Raw genomic sequence first — 15,723 nt, 5'->3', positions numbered from 1 at the left:
ACGACCAAAACAAAAGGAAAAAAAAATGGTACAAAGAGAAAATCAGCAGTTCTGTTCAATAATAGCCAATTGTTTCCCTGACAGCATCCAGACAAATAGTCTAAATCACAAATGCATTTGTGACCCTCGTTTTGGAAGGGCTGCTCTAATCTTAGCGACTGGAATTGAACTTCAAAAATGGGTATCAAGGTCTTTGGGGGGCCCTCAATTTGCTGTTCCAACACCCCAGTGGCTGAACTGCTACCATCCTTTTTCATTCGCTTAATAAAAATAACAAGAAAAACCATAATAGCCAAATTTTTCTCTCAAATGCCAATGTAGAGAGCAATCATTCCCCAACTTCAAGGCAGTAAAAAGGCTAGTTTGAACAATGCTTTATTTTTACCTCATTTATTTCTCAATTTTTATCCCTAGATTAGCTATATACTACAGAAGAGGAGACAATACTTCAAGCTGCAGAGTAGTTTAAAGTTGCAAAGCAGATTAAGGAAAGAAGTCTGTATAATCACTATCAAATCCCTGTGTCCATCATCCTCCTCTTATGCCTTTATGTAAGAAAGTCAAAAGGTAGCTTAGATTTAAAATTAAAAAAAAAAAATCACAGCATGACTGCAGATGGGTTCTAGGAGCTCCTTTTTAAAAAACAGCAGATCATGAAGCGGCCCTCATTGGATAAAATCAACTTTGGGTAAAAATTCAGCTAAAATGGTATGGAGACTCAAAGGTTATTATCAATTTATTTCACACTATGATTGCTTTCAGGTTTTTGCTAGACAAAATTTTCAAAAACGTGCAAATTTCACAGTTCTCCATACACCCCTAAGCACTAATCATGCCTAGGTACAAGATGCAGATGTTTTGTAAAAGGGCTAAAAATATATTTCTGTAAATATTGTCCCTTGGGAATATCTTTTATACAACTCAGTTTGAATGGCTTATATGATGACACAACTAAATTCTTCAGCTAAAGATGCTTACATATTTATCGTCTGAATAATGAAATATTTTAATGGCGATAGTCTTTGGGTAGTGAGTGTTTCAATGAATAATATACGTTGTTCTTTCAAAAGAAAAAGTTCTCACGTGCTCACATGAAGAACTGCCTTCTTCATTTTATTCCAAGGTCAATTTAATATGCACACTGAAAATTAAATATAAATAAAATGTAGTGACATATACTTACTGTTCTTATACCATATAAAAATCACATTAATGTCAAATGACAAACGATGTTGTTTTGCTGACTAAATGGCAGGTTTAATGAGAAAGATACATTTTTAGGCCTAGTTCTCATTCATTGTGTCTACAATGTAACTTCAATGACAATAATGCAAAGAATAACTTTTTTTTCCAAAAAAAGTTATCAATAACCTAAAATCTCTGTGTCCTATTCTAGGATATTCAGATCCCACCTTTACACAAACCAGCAACTAAGAAAAGAGGCACTTTTGGTAATTCTATAGAGATATCTTTTTTCCTTAAACATAAGATTAGACTTGTGGCATTATTAAAATTTGAACTGTAGTTGGCATCTGCTCCAATTATGGCAGGAACCAGGAAAAGAAATTTCCTTATTTGTATGTATATGTGTGTCTACATATGTACTTATATACTATTACACTTAACTTCTAATAAATTCTTGCAGAACGGTGTGAACAAAGATGGGATCCACAGAATACATTCACCCCAAACCATAATATGTCACAAATGTCTTTGGCACAGACGCTTTTGAATTTGCTGCCTGCACTAAAACCTGCCACATTATAAACATAGTTGACCCTACAACAACAGCGGTTTGAAATAAGCAAACCGGATTTTTTTATATGGGATTTTTTTTACAACATAGTACTATAAATGTATTTTCTCTTCCTTATGACTTTCTTAATAACATTTCCTTTTCATTAGCTTACTTTAAGAATACAGCATATAAGATATCTAACATATATATTAACACATAAAATATGTGTTGTTTATGTTATTGGTAGGGATTCTGGTGAACAGTAGACTCTTAGTAGTTAAGATTTGGGGGATTCAGAAGTTGCACACAGATTTTCAACTGTGCAGGGGGTCAGTGCTTCTAACTTCATCATTGTTGACCCTTGAGGGTCAACTGTATTTATCCACTGTTTTTCTGTATTTGAACAACTGTAAAAAACAAAACAAAACAAAAACAAACAAAAACAAAAACCCTCCATGTGTACAGTGTGCTAAGACACTATTTAGCTTTTATATGGTATGAAACACAATCATAAATATACACACAGGCAACAACATCACCTGAAACTTACTTTGTCCAGAATGTCTATACTAAAATTTAAATTTATAATCCAAATAAAACCCTAAATTTACAATATCTCCTATGGGATGTCTAGGTGGTTCAGCCAGTTAAGCATTCAACTCTTGATTTTGGCTCAGGTCATGATCTCAAGGTCATGGAATTAAGCCTTGAGTCGGTCTCTGCCCTCAGCAAGGAGTCTTCTTCAGATTCTCTCTCTTTCTCTGTCTCTCTCTCAAATAAATAAAATATTTTTAGAAATTAAATTAAATCAAAAATCTCCTACATAACTCAGATACCCAAGAATCCACTTATATCACACACCACTTTGATAAATACTGGTCTTTTAGAACAAAGATAGTCAACATCTTTTATCTCTTCATTCACACATACTGGAACTGTAGTATTCTTAAAAGGTTCCCGAATAATTAGGTTATTTCCCTGTGGCTCAAAAAGCCTAGTTGCTGAGAGAACTGCCTTTCTGAACAGCCTCCTGTAGCTCCCCAATGAAATCCCAAGCTTCCTCCTGAGGCACAATCACCAGTGACACAAAGGGGGCCATTTTTCTAGTAACCATGCATGCTGGAGCCAACCAGAATTGAGAATTTGATCCAAGTGTTCAATAGGAAGCTCAGGGACATATATTCTTTGCAGTGAAGATTGGTTCTTCTTTGCAGAAAAAGCCACGTTCTTCTACCAAGCATTCAGAACCAGAGGGACACACAAGAAAATGGAGGGAACGCCCACCTATAGAGCTTCATCAGTCATTGTAGGTGACAACTATCAAACCCAGGTCATCCCCAAATCTAGCTAAAATTGTCAGCCACCTCCTGTCAGGGAATCCCAGAAAGTCCATCGGGAAAATCAGTAGTTTCTTTTACTTTGTGAAATCCTCCAAGTGTATCATTAAGGCTCCAGAGGAGAGATTCAAACTTAAGGTATTTATTTTCTTTAAAGAGTTTAGGTGTGAGATGCCTATGCACTGAGGATGAAAGGTTGCATTTATAATTACATAAATTGTGAAAAATTACTGTTGTTCAGAGGCTGGCAGTAAGTGTGGATAAAAGGCTAAGGTAAGTTTTTCTATCCAGAGGTTATTTAATTCTTTCAGCGCCCCTCCCACCAGCCCAGCTGCCGCAACTACCCCCCCCCCCCCCCCGCCCACAGCTTTATAAATTCTCAAATTAGAGAGTCTTAAAACAGAAGCTTCTATTTTGGCAAAGATTTATTAATATTATTTTATGCCCGGTTTCTCATGCCTGGGATAGTTACACATAATGTTTTAATCCTGGCTTGTAAAAAAAAATATTTTAAAAGATGAATTCTTTACACTTGTATCATGTATAATATAATTATAGACTACAGGGTGCTATTTTGGACATCAGGTACAGAGTTTTGTCTTAATCATACTGTTCAGTTCATAGCACATTATTAGCACTGGCCTGTACAAGGCACTACCTTCTTTTATTTCACTCCCTTTTAATCCTATAACCCACTCACATTCCTCTCTCTCTCCCGTTAGCCAACAATTGTAATGTGTTTGATATGTATCTTTCTGTGCATGTGCTTATAGCATGTATATTGTTCATTTTTTTCATGTATTTTATTCTATAAGGTACTATATATTTCAGTCTGGCTATTTCCTTTCTAAGGAAGCAATGTATTGCTTTTTTCTTTTATTTTTTTTAAAGGATTAACCTATTTTAACAATCATTTGATTCTGACTGCTGCTTAAAACTTACTCTGTATATATTCCCATCATGTTTCCCCTACTCCCTATTCCCATGAAAAACTCTTTACACCACTGCAATGAACCCCCTTATACATGTACGCTTATGGATTAGATGACTATAGTGTCCAAGGTAAGTCACTTCTGAGAGCAAACGGAGGCAGTGTTACTTGACCTGCTCAGGAAAGCCAGGTTGTGTGATCATTCTGCTTATGGACCTACGCAGGACCCTTTGGGATCTATGCCAAAGAACAGTGTTCAAATACTCTTTTTTTTTTTTTTTTTTTTTTTTTTTTTAGTGTTCAAATATTCTGATCTAACTACTACCAGATTGCTCACCGGAATACAGTATTAGTCTACATTTTTGTCAGCCCAGACACAATTTCCATTTTTATATTACTTTCTTTGTAATATTGCCTACATACGTGTTAAGATGTTTTTAAAATTATGGAATGTTCTTTTAAAGCAATGTCAAGCAAAACTAAGCCAAATATCTAAACAATTTTAAAGTCATAAAAAATAGAGGAGTCTGAGATATAGCCAGGAGCCAAATGAATTCTCAGAGCCATACATGCATTTCTTTGCACAATTGATATTCTCTGCACAAAGGTGTATTGATAAAATCTTATATATCAACAATACCAAATCTTTTCTTCCATGAGGATACACTTGACTATATTCACATTTGGAAATACTAAGATTATTTGTCTAAGATTCATAATATATGCCCAAAAGCTGTGAAATCATTTCTTTATCTCCCATTGAACACCACCCAACAATGTATTAGAACACTAGCTTTGAGGGGCACCTGGGTGGCTCAGCCAGTTAAGTGTCTGCCTTCTGCTCAGGTCATGATCTCTAGATCCTGGGACCGAACCTCATGTAGGGCTTTCTGCTCAGCGGAGAGTCTGCTTCTCTCTTTCTCTCCCCCTGCCCCTCACCACTGCTCATTCTCTGTCTCTCTCTCTCACTTAAATAGTTTTTTAAAAAAATACACTAGTGGGCAGCCCAGGTGGCTCAGCGGTTTAGCACAGCCTTCAGCCCAGGGCATAATCCTGGAGTCCCCGCATCGAGTCCCACATCAGGTTCCCTGCATGGAACCTGCTTCTCCCTCTGCCTGTGTCTCTGCTTCTCTCCCTCTGTCTCTCTCATGAATAAATAAATAAAATCTTAAAAAAAAAATGAACACTAACTTTGAAAAACATTGCGATTTACTTCAATATGTAAATACACCATGCATAAGCCATCCTATATAAGAAAACCTTCCAAGCTACTAAAGTACCCACACTTCACTTTAATTCTAACTATACTTCCACATGTGATTCAAAAGCACAGCCAAGTACAGAAACAACTGTTTTAGAATACTTTCTCCGTACCACCATCCCACTCCACCCTTCTCTATTTTTATGGCTTCCTTGGATAAGGATTTCGTTTGCCACCGTTTGTTGTATGGAATCTATGAAATACAGGAATTTTTGTATACAAATCCAAGACTTGCTATAGTGTAGGGTTACCATGAAATCTGGAATTACTGGAAATGTGTGAGTTGTTCATTGAAAGTGTTATAGACTCAGGTGAACATAAAAAATGTCAAGGTCCAGCAATATAAATATTAAAGTGTTTCCTGGTCCCCTGAACACTTTGACATATGGTGGGTTATGATGATGCGAGAAAGTAAGTAGAAGAATGTCAGAGAAGATATTGAAATATTAGGATGTATGGCATCTTGATAAATGTTTCCTTCTTTGAAAAAAACCTGGAACATGATGTATTATGATTGGTGCACCAGTCATCATGGAGGCAATGACCTCTCTTACAGTCTGAACCAGACCAGCCTCTCTTCTCTATATTATTCAGAACCTTAAAGGGCCATAACAGCTACTATAAGAGGGTCCAAGCAAGTATGAAAAATAGGTATAATTATAACATTTGGCAGTAGCAGGAAAGACAAAATTTTGCTCCTGCTTTGCGACACTAAAAAGAAAATCAGATATTGTTTGTTTGTTTGTTTGTTTGTTTGTTTTTTTAATATTGCTAAGTAATGAAGCCACAGCATCCTCTCCCTGCTTCTCTCTCTCATCCTGGTTACACATCCTTGACCTCCGCCTTATCCTTCGCATGCTTCCTTTTCATTAGCCCAAATCACAATGCCACCTTTTAGGAGCAGCAACTTCTCTGAGTGTGGATGTAGTTAACAGCAGAAAATAAAGTCTTTGTGAATGGACAACCTTTGCCATTTCCATTTCTAGTTATCTAGCACTAATACAGAAAAAGTATCGAGTTTTCATTTTGTACCCAGATGCTACTTCAAATTTTCTTTTTAATTCTAGCAGCTTTTGCTGTGCCTTGCTTTGGTTTTGCCCTCTCTCATTTTGTTATTGTTATACCGTCTATACTTTGCTTTGGATTTTGTTCGTTTGTTTCAACAGGGCACCTTGATTTCTCCAGATACGTTATTTGCCCAGAGAGATGGCTTTTCTTTTCCAGTTTACGTTCATGTTTTACACTGCTATTTGTCCACATTTGCAAGCCCCTCCAAAGCACTGTTGAATAATATGATGATAGCAGCAAACTCTGTTAGTTCTTGATTTTGATTGAAATGGTTTTAGTGGCTCCATATCTATTTGGAGGTTTTAGCAAATATAATTTATCATATTTAAGTAAAACCCCTCCATTACCTGTTTAGAAATGACCGCTGACCTTCCATATCCCTTTTCAGCATCTATCAACCTATCAGTGATGTGCGTGAGTGGCTTACCCAGGTTGGGGAGACCCAATTGTGAAATCCCTTCTCAAATTCATGCAGTGTCATCATGTTGGCTAATGGCTAAAGCATTTTTAAATGGCAATGGTAGAAGTATTTGCACCATGGAAATCAACAAATGCAACAAATCAGGGGGTTTTGTATTTTGGAAAGTTGCTTCTTAAACATTTACCACACACCACAGGACATGATCATTTAGACTTTCTCCTTTGATTTAATTAACTTAATCCATTCATTTAACAAATACTTCTTGAGCAGACACTACATACCAGGTGTTGTTCTAGGTACTGGGGATAGAGCAGTGAAAAAACTCCAAAATTCTTTCCTTTGTGCAGCTTAACATCTAGTAAAGTTTATATTCTATGATGTGAACGAACGTTGACAGACCTCCTGGTATTAAACTATATTGTTATTATGGAATAAACCTTAGTTGGTCAACAGGGTATGTTATTTTCATGTAGTGCTGAATTGAATTTTCCTATTTAGGATGCTTGCATCTATATCCATCAGGGATAATAGTCTTTAGTTGAGGGCTTATTTTTGTATTATGTTCATCAGGTTTTGCTATTAATGTTATTCCATATGCATAAAATTAACTGAGGAATTTCACTCTAATTCTGAGATCTGGAATAGCATAAATAACATTGAAATCATCTGTTCTTTAAAGGTTGGCTAAAAACTCAGCTGTGAAACCATCTGGACCTGGGTGCCTGTTTTGACGGTGGATCTTTAATTGCCCTTCCAATTCCTTCTATGGCAATGTGTCCATTCAAACATTTTATTCCTTGGCATAACATACCTTTTGATAAAAAAAAAAAAAAACAGCCATTTTGTCTAGATTTTCAAATGCATCACCAAAGAGCATCACTAAATATTATTTTATAAATTTTTAAGCCCTTCCATATCTGTGTTTGATACACTTTCTATATTTTCTCTCTTACTCTTCATTCTAGCTTCTGGAGGATTTTATCTATTTGGTTAGCCTTTCCAAAGAACTAGCCCTTGGATTTATCTTATTTTCCACTCTGTTGTTGTTGTTCTACCTCAGTTTCAGCTTCTGTCTTTATTATTTCTTCCCAATATCTTTTGGTTAATTTCATTACTAATTTCTAAATTTCTAAAACTGTATGTCAAGTTACTTTTCTAATTTCTAAAACTGTATGTCAAGTTTCTTTATTCTTAGCATTCCTTAATAATAGTGGCATTTAGTGTCATATGTTTTCCTCTTATAATTTCAATTGTAAGCAGATTAATTGAAATTAATTTTTATTTCAAGACAATTTATCATATCCATTTGAATTTCTTTTTTATTTCAGAGTTAATTATGGGATATTTCTTAATTTCAAGTAGTCAATATTTTTTGCTCATCTTTTTTTTTTAAGATTTTATTTATTTATTCATGAGAGAGAGAGAGAGGCAGAGACACAGGCAGAAGGAGAAGCAGGCTCCATGGGAGCCTGATGTGGGACTCTATCCCGGGTCTCCAGGATCACACCCTGGGCTGAAGGCGGCGCTAAGCTGCTGAGCCACCCAGGCTGCCCACTATTAGATTTTTTCTTTTGCAGTCACGTACACAGTTTTTATGAATTTTCCACGAATGTAAAAAATTTAGATATTCCACAAGTAGATTTAAAATGTGAGAGTGTTATGAACTGAATTGTTTCCCTAAATTTCATAGGTTAATGTCCTAACCTCCAGTGTGACTATATTTGGAGATAAGGACTTTAAGGAGGTAATTAAGGTTAAATGAAGTCATAAGGGTGGGGCCCTAATCCAACAGGACTGTTGTCCTTAAAGAAGAAGAAGAGATACCAGGAGCTCACAGAAACAGAGAAAAGATCGTGTGAGGACATAGCAAGAAAGCTGTTATCTGCACCAAGGAAAGAGACCCCTAGATAAATCAACTTGCCAACATCTTAGTTAGACTTCCAGCCTCCCAAACTGTGACAAAATAAGTTTCTGTTGCTTAAGCTGCTCAGTGGTATTTTGTTATGGCAGCCCTAGATGTAAAGTATATAAAGATAAAGACAAATTTATTAATTATAATTACCTAAAGGATGCAAAAATATTGATTCAACAGGGCACGTGCACCCCAATGTTGGTAATAGTATTATCAACAATAGCCAAATTATGGAAAGAGACCAAACGTTCATTGACTAATGATGGATAAAGAAGCCATGGTCTATATAAATCTAGTGGAATATTATTCAGCCATGAAAAAGAATGAAATCTCACCATTTGCAATGACATGGATTATGCTAAGTGAAATAAGTCAGTCAGAGAAAGACAAATACCATATGATTTTACTCTGTGGAATTTAAGAAACAAAACAGGTGAATATAGGGGAAAGTAAAAAAAGAGAAAGAGAAAGAGAAAGAGAGAGAGAGGCAAACCATAAGAGACTTTTAAATACAGACAACAAACTCAGGGTTAATGGAGGGAGGTGGGGGGGTGCTAAATGGTGATGGGTATTAAGGAGGGCACTTCTTATGATGAGCACTGAGTGTTATATGTCAGTGATGAATCACTAAATTCTACTCCTGAAACCAATATTATACTATATGTTAACTACCTAGAATTTAAATTAAAACTTTTAAAAAACTTTTTAATTATATTATTTCTACTTTGTTTCTTGCTTACTTTAGGGCTACTAGATTCAGCCCATTTTGCATGAGGTATATGGAAATTTCACATTGTGACTATATATTTATCAGGTTTTCCTTGTAATTCTAACAGTTTTTGCTTTATTTACTTAAATGTTTTGATATTTAGCACTTACAGATCTATAGTTTACTCATAAATGTTTCCTTCCATAATTGCACAATATCCCTATTTATCCTGTTACTATTTTTAAATCTTGTTTAGTGTGCTAAACTTTAGTTTTATTTTATTTTTTATTTTTTTATTTTTTAAAGATTGTATTTATTTCTTCATGAGAGGCTCAAAGAGAGGCAGAGACACAGGCAGATGGAGAAGCAGGCTCCATGCAGGGAGCCTGACATGGGACTCGATCTCGGAACTCCAGGATCATGCCCTAAGCCAAAGGCAGATGCTCAACTGCTGAGCCACCCAGGCATCCCTAAACTTTAGTTTTATTAAGTATGGCCTAATATTAACATTGACACTACTGTTTTCTGTTTGCTTTTTCCTTTATCCAGCTTACATTTTGGAAATTTTTTCTATCATTCTGCTTTAAGTGTTTATCTTAAAAACAATATATTTTTGGATTTTGTTTTCTAACCTGATACAACTATCTTTGATAGCCTATTTATATTTAATTTGCTAGGTTTTATTTTTTCATAACATTTGATATTCATTTAATTTTGTTGCTTTTTTCCTTTCTCTGATTTTGAGCTAATTTAATGAAGTTGCTAGTCATTCATTCTTTTTCTTTTTATTCAGACATTTTACTGTGCACTTTACTTCTACTAGGACAACTTTACTTCTTAAAACTCATAATATTCCAATTATTATCACCAGTGAGATGTTATTTTTTTTAATTTTTATTTATTTATGATAGTCACACAGAGAGAGAGAGAGAGGCAGAGACACAGGCAGAGGGAGAAGCAGGCTCCATGCACCGGGAGCCCGACGTGGGATTCGATCCAGGGTCTCCCGGATCGCGCCCTGGGCCAAAGGCAGGCGCCAAACCGCTGCGCCACCCAGGGATCCCACCAGTGAGATGTTATATGTCCCAGTTGCTTCATCCTAACCCAATTAGATTAGACTTTTAGAATATTTTGTCTTTCCTACTCTTCCAACCAATGAAATCTTTAGATTGATTTTACTTCACTTCTCTCACCATACCTAACAAATTCCTAAGCTTTGCTTCATTTAGCATTATAACTAGATACTATTTTTGGTTCCATTGTAACATGACTCATATTTCAATAATTTTTGTTTTATAACTTTTTTTCAGGTATTGTCATATTAAATTGAACTATGTATGCTGCAAGTTTCATTGACAACCACTTGCCCCCACATCTTCCCCTATATTAAAGTTTATCTCTCATGTTTTACTGTTGGATAGATGGGGCTAGTGGATAGCACAAGTTCAGAATCCTTCTATATATCTAAAAAGATTTCTTTCATCCTAACAGACAATTATCAGTGCTCTTCACCCAGGCACCTCATATTTTCTAGCTTTCAATTTGCTGATGCAAAGTCTGATGTCAGTCTGATTCTTGCTTATTCCTGCCTAGAAGATCAGAAGATATTCTTTTTATTCTTAAAGCTTAGGAATATTCCCAGGATATTTGTACATTTTATCTTCAACTTTGTGAGCTCCTTTAATCTGCAGGCTCAATCTTTTTTTTTTTGGATCAGGGAAATTTTAATCCATTGTTTACCTCCTTTTCATCTGTTTAGTTTTCTCCTTCTGAAATCCTATAATTTTTTTTTGAAATCCTATAATTTAAAAAAAAATGAAATCCTATAATTTGATTGTTGGGAAATACAAATATGTAACTAAATCTGTTATATTTTCCCTTATGATTTCCAATTGTTTTTATTTTTACCCCATATTCACAATATTTCTATCATTTGATCTTCCAGACCCACAGTTCTGGTTTCACCATTTCCTTTCAATTTATCTACCAAATTTTAATTGAGAAATCATAGTTTGTCTATTTGTCTTACATCAAATATGTCTCTTTATTCAGTAACTGAATCTAATGCTCTAATGGACATTTTAGTCCATTTCATTATCTGTACCCTCCAGAAGTTCTGCTTCATTAGGAGATTTTTGTTCTAGGTATGCATTCACTTATTTATTCACTGATCAATTCAATGAACATGTTGTATGCCTGCTATGTTTTAGGCACTTTTATAAGTGCTGGGGAAGAGCAGTGAAAATGACAGAAAAGGACCACTTTCCTCATGGAGAGATGAACAAATAAATGGAATACATAGTGTATCAGAGTGATAAATGACCTAGAGGAACTAAGGTAAGGGAATAGAATGAGAAATTGAGGATAAGGGGTAGATTGCAATTTTACATGAATAGTCAAGAAGATCTTTATTAAGAAAGTAAAAGTAAAAGAAAGAAGAAAAGAAAGAAAGAAAGAAAGAAAAGAAAGAAAGAAAGAAGAAGAAGAAGAAGAAAACGAAGAAGAAAAGAAAAGGAAGAAGGAAGGAGAAGAGATATAAGAGAAGAAGAAGAATCGTAAGAAACGATACAAAAAAAAAGAACGAATCAAAACGCCAAAAAACTCAAGCACTAAGCAATAAAGAAAGAAAGAAAGAAAGAAAGAAAAGAAAGAAAGAAAAGAAAGAAAGGGTAAAGATCTGTAGTATGTGAAAGCCTAAGAGGATGAGCATTCCAGGCAGAGGGAACTCAGGATCAGGATGGTCAGAACAGAATCACGTATGCCTGTATCAGAGTCTTGCCACCTTGTACAACTCTAGAGAAGACTCTATGTAAATGAGAACCCCTATAGCACAAAAATGTATGGACGCAAACAGAACAATTATGAAATCATTGCAATATTTGGGTAAGAAATGATGATACCTTGTACCAAGCTAGTAGTAGTAGCAGTGATGAACAGTGGTCAGATTCTACTGGTATCTTAAAAGTAAAGCCACCTGTTCATTCATTCATTTATTCATTCAACCAGAGCTGGCTTCATGAACATGCAACCTGTTCAGGAGCAGAAGGCCCTGTGCTTAGAAGGTCCCATGATGGGTTTGATACTTTGCTGTAGCTATTTTAAATTCATAATAATCTTTAAATAAGAAGACCTAAATTTTCACTTTGTACTAGACCCACAAATTATGTAGCCAGTCCCATATGCAGCAAATATTTATTAAGCATTTATTATTATAGGATCTGGCATTATATCAGGGAAGAAAAAAACAGAAGTACTCTCATGGTGTTTACATGGATGAAGCAGATAAAGGGCAATGAACATAATAATAAGTCAATTATTTAGTGTGTTAGAAATTTAGTGGTGCAATAGAGAAAAAAATAAGAAGCTGGCAAAGGGATCTGGGTGAAGATGCAGAGCTCAAATTACATGATTTAATGGGGGTAGTCAAGATAGGCCTTGTTGAGAAAGTGAGTATCTGAAAATACTTAAAGGAAGTAAGGGATTTGATGAAGGAATGCCAAGGGGATGAGGCTCCCTAGGAGAAGCTAGCAAAAGACCCTATGAAGGGAGCATTCCCACTACATTCCCAGAGTAGCATAAGCAAAGGACAAAATAGATGAAGAGGAACAATGTTGAGGGGAAGGGGGCAGATACTATAGGACTTTTTAGGCCATTGAAGCACTGAATTTTACTGAGTGAAAAGGGAGTCGCTGTAGGGACATGGACAGAGCACTTCCATCTGACTATGTTTAACAGGATTAAAGTTGTATAGAAAATCAACTGTAGGAAGGGACGTTCTAATCAATTGCAAAGCTATTACAATCCAGGTGTGAAATTAATGGTAGCTCAGATCAGGGTGATATCAGGAGAAATGGTAAGAGTGATCAGATTTTATACATATGTTGCAGGTGGGACCAAAATAATCTCCTAAATGATTGGATGTAGGGTATGAGATGGAGTAGGCAAGAATAGCTCCAGAGTTTGGGTCCTGAGAAAATGAAAGAGTAAAACTGAGAAATGAGATGGATGAAAAAAGCAAATCTAGAGAAGATCATGATTTCAGTTTTGGACTTGAATTTGGAATGTCTCTAAGACATCCTAGTGGATGTGGGATAGAGCTTTGTCTAGAGATCAGACTAGAGCTCTGTGCTGGGGATATAGTGCCCCTGGACTATAAATGGTTTTTAAAGCACTGAGACTATGTGAGATGATCAAAAGAATGAATGTAGATGGAGAAAAGGGCCACGCACTGAGCCCTGGGACATTCAACATTAGAGAACTGGGCAAAAGAGAAAGAACCAGCAAAGGAGAGTAAGGAACAGCAAGCTGTGAAGTAGGAATTACAGTCACAAAATTATGAGAGAAATAGATTTTGAGACAGTAAATGTGGACAATTCTTTCAAGAATGATCACTCCAAAGTGGAAGACAAAAATGGGTAGAAGCTGGTAAGCAAGAGAGATAAAAAAATAAGCGTCCAAGATGTTAAGAACAACAACATGTTTGTATGTTGGAGGGCATGATTCAGTAGATTTAGGAAATGAGAATATTGCTAACACGGTGCTCTTGAGTAGTTGAGAAGGAATGTGATCATTTCCACAAATTAGTTAGCTCTAGATAGGAGCAAGTTGAGTTGTTGTTCACCCATGATCATGTTGTAACATGAAAGTTGTTTATCTATGGTCATGTTGTAACAGGAAGGACAGCAGAGTATACAGGCAGATACTGGTACTAAATTACTGTAGTGCTTCAAGTGTGTGCAAGTGTGTGTTCTTCCATTTTCCTTCATTTTCTAAATAGAAAAACAAGGCACTAAGTCAACAGTATTTGCTAATGGACTGGGTGTGGAGTACACAAAAAAGAGAAGAGTCAGCTTGACCCCAGGATTTTTTGGCCTGAACAATCGGAAAGTTGGGGTTGCCATATCTAGGCTGGATATAGAGCTGGACTCATACTAGCTCATGAGAGCCAATTGTTAAATTTCCAGTGACTCAGTAAGCCAGTCATTAAGTAGAGCCATTATTAAAGATTAAATTATACAAACTTCCAATCAAATAAAATTTTAAGAACAAAATTAATATATATCATCAAAAATATTAAAAATAATAATACATACTTGACACTGATCAGTTTACTGTGTTTTACCATATTGATGTTCTTGAGGTTATTTACATCTGTTGTATCCATATGATGTAAATACAATATGGTGGCGTGTTACTGTGTCTCTCTTCCCAACCATCCATTCAGTGATGTCATGTTGGTAGCTTGAAACCACCATGTTAGGAGTATTCCCACCACAGAAACTGGAAAATGCTAAAAGTCAGGGCTTAATTTATAGTTTCATTGTTTGTCTAGACTTCAGAAAGTGATAGAGAAGATGCTAATATTGTAGATTAAATTCAAAAGTATGTGGTTGTGTCTGTCACACTGTGAAAATGCAAAAAGTAGGAGAACTATTCCTCCAGTACTCAAAAGCATTCATCTGATTCAGCAAAGTCTCTGTGTTACTGACAAATGAGTGAAGTTCTAACACATATTTTTGTTGCGTCACTTTCATCTTAGTAAAGTAGATAAAAACAGTAACGAACATTCACATGGAACTAGGCTTGTTCACCAATTGCAACCATAGGTTGGCTACAAATAGAAGAGTTTGTCAAACATCAACAAAAGCATTCTGTAAGAATCAATTGGCTGTCACTAAAATGTATAATAAATGTGTTTATAGATTTTTTTTCTCCAGAAAGGCAACTGTTAAATGTTTAACAGCTCACCACTGCCTTTACTAAAATGGAAAAGAATGGAAGGAGCCAGTTTGTGGAGGATTATCACCAGAACTGCATGTTCTTTCTCTATCTGATGGCAGAGATTTTTCTACCCTTAGGTGCTTTGCTAATTTCCTTTGTCCATTCATCACTGACTTCTGGGATAACGGTGATCTAAAGAATGGCAACAGATAGAGAATATAAAGGGACATCGATCAGTCTTCCATTAGCTCCCCTAGTGGGCCACACAATGCCCTACCATTCCTAGTATCTCACAAGTTTCCCTGAATCTCTAGGACCAGTGAGGACACAAAGAAGAATCCAAAGGTGGTGATGGCCTCAAGGAAAGGCCTGGGGCCTAATCAAGCCCCAACTCGGTCTCCAACATTAGCTGTCTATGTGACCTGACTTTCAGAGGCAACTGTGGAATTACTGGGCTTCATGCATTCCACATGCACTGTGTTATTGCTCAGATCATGTGGGAAATGGAAGGAGCACTGGACCTTAAAACCACAGACTTAGGTTCTGGCACCCTCACTGATTTTAGGCAAATACCTAACTATTGACTTGGGAGTTTGGTCTAAATAAACTTTATATCCAGAAACTT

At 35.9% G+C, this 15,723-nt stretch overlaps 1 long non-coding RNA gene across 3 annotated transcripts in view; it reads right to left on the bottom strand.

Moving 5' to 3' along the window:
- The window catches only part of LOC111091096, a 151,432-nt gene that overhangs the window by 68,422 nt on the left and 67,287 nt on the right, over positions 1-15,723 (bottom strand). The window contains exon 3 of one of the 3 annotated variants that reach the window (XR_005373892.1): positions 979-1,141. The exons of the other annotated variants lie outside the window; for them this stretch is intronic. This is a non-coding gene — a long non-coding RNA (uncharacterized LOC111091096). The remainder of the gene's footprint in view (positions 1-978; positions 1,142-15,723) is intronic. 3 annotated transcript variants of the gene reach the window in all.

The sequence above is a fragment of the Canis lupus genome, chromosome 19 (genome assembly GCF_011100685.1).
Source record: "Canis lupus familiaris isolate Mischka breed German Shepherd chromosome 19, alternate assembly UU_Cfam_GSD_1.0, whole genome shotgun sequence".
Lineage (NCBI taxonomy): Eukaryota > Metazoa > Chordata > Mammalia > Carnivora > Canidae > Canis > Canis lupus.
This window is presented reverse-complemented; position numbering and strand designations above follow the sequence as displayed.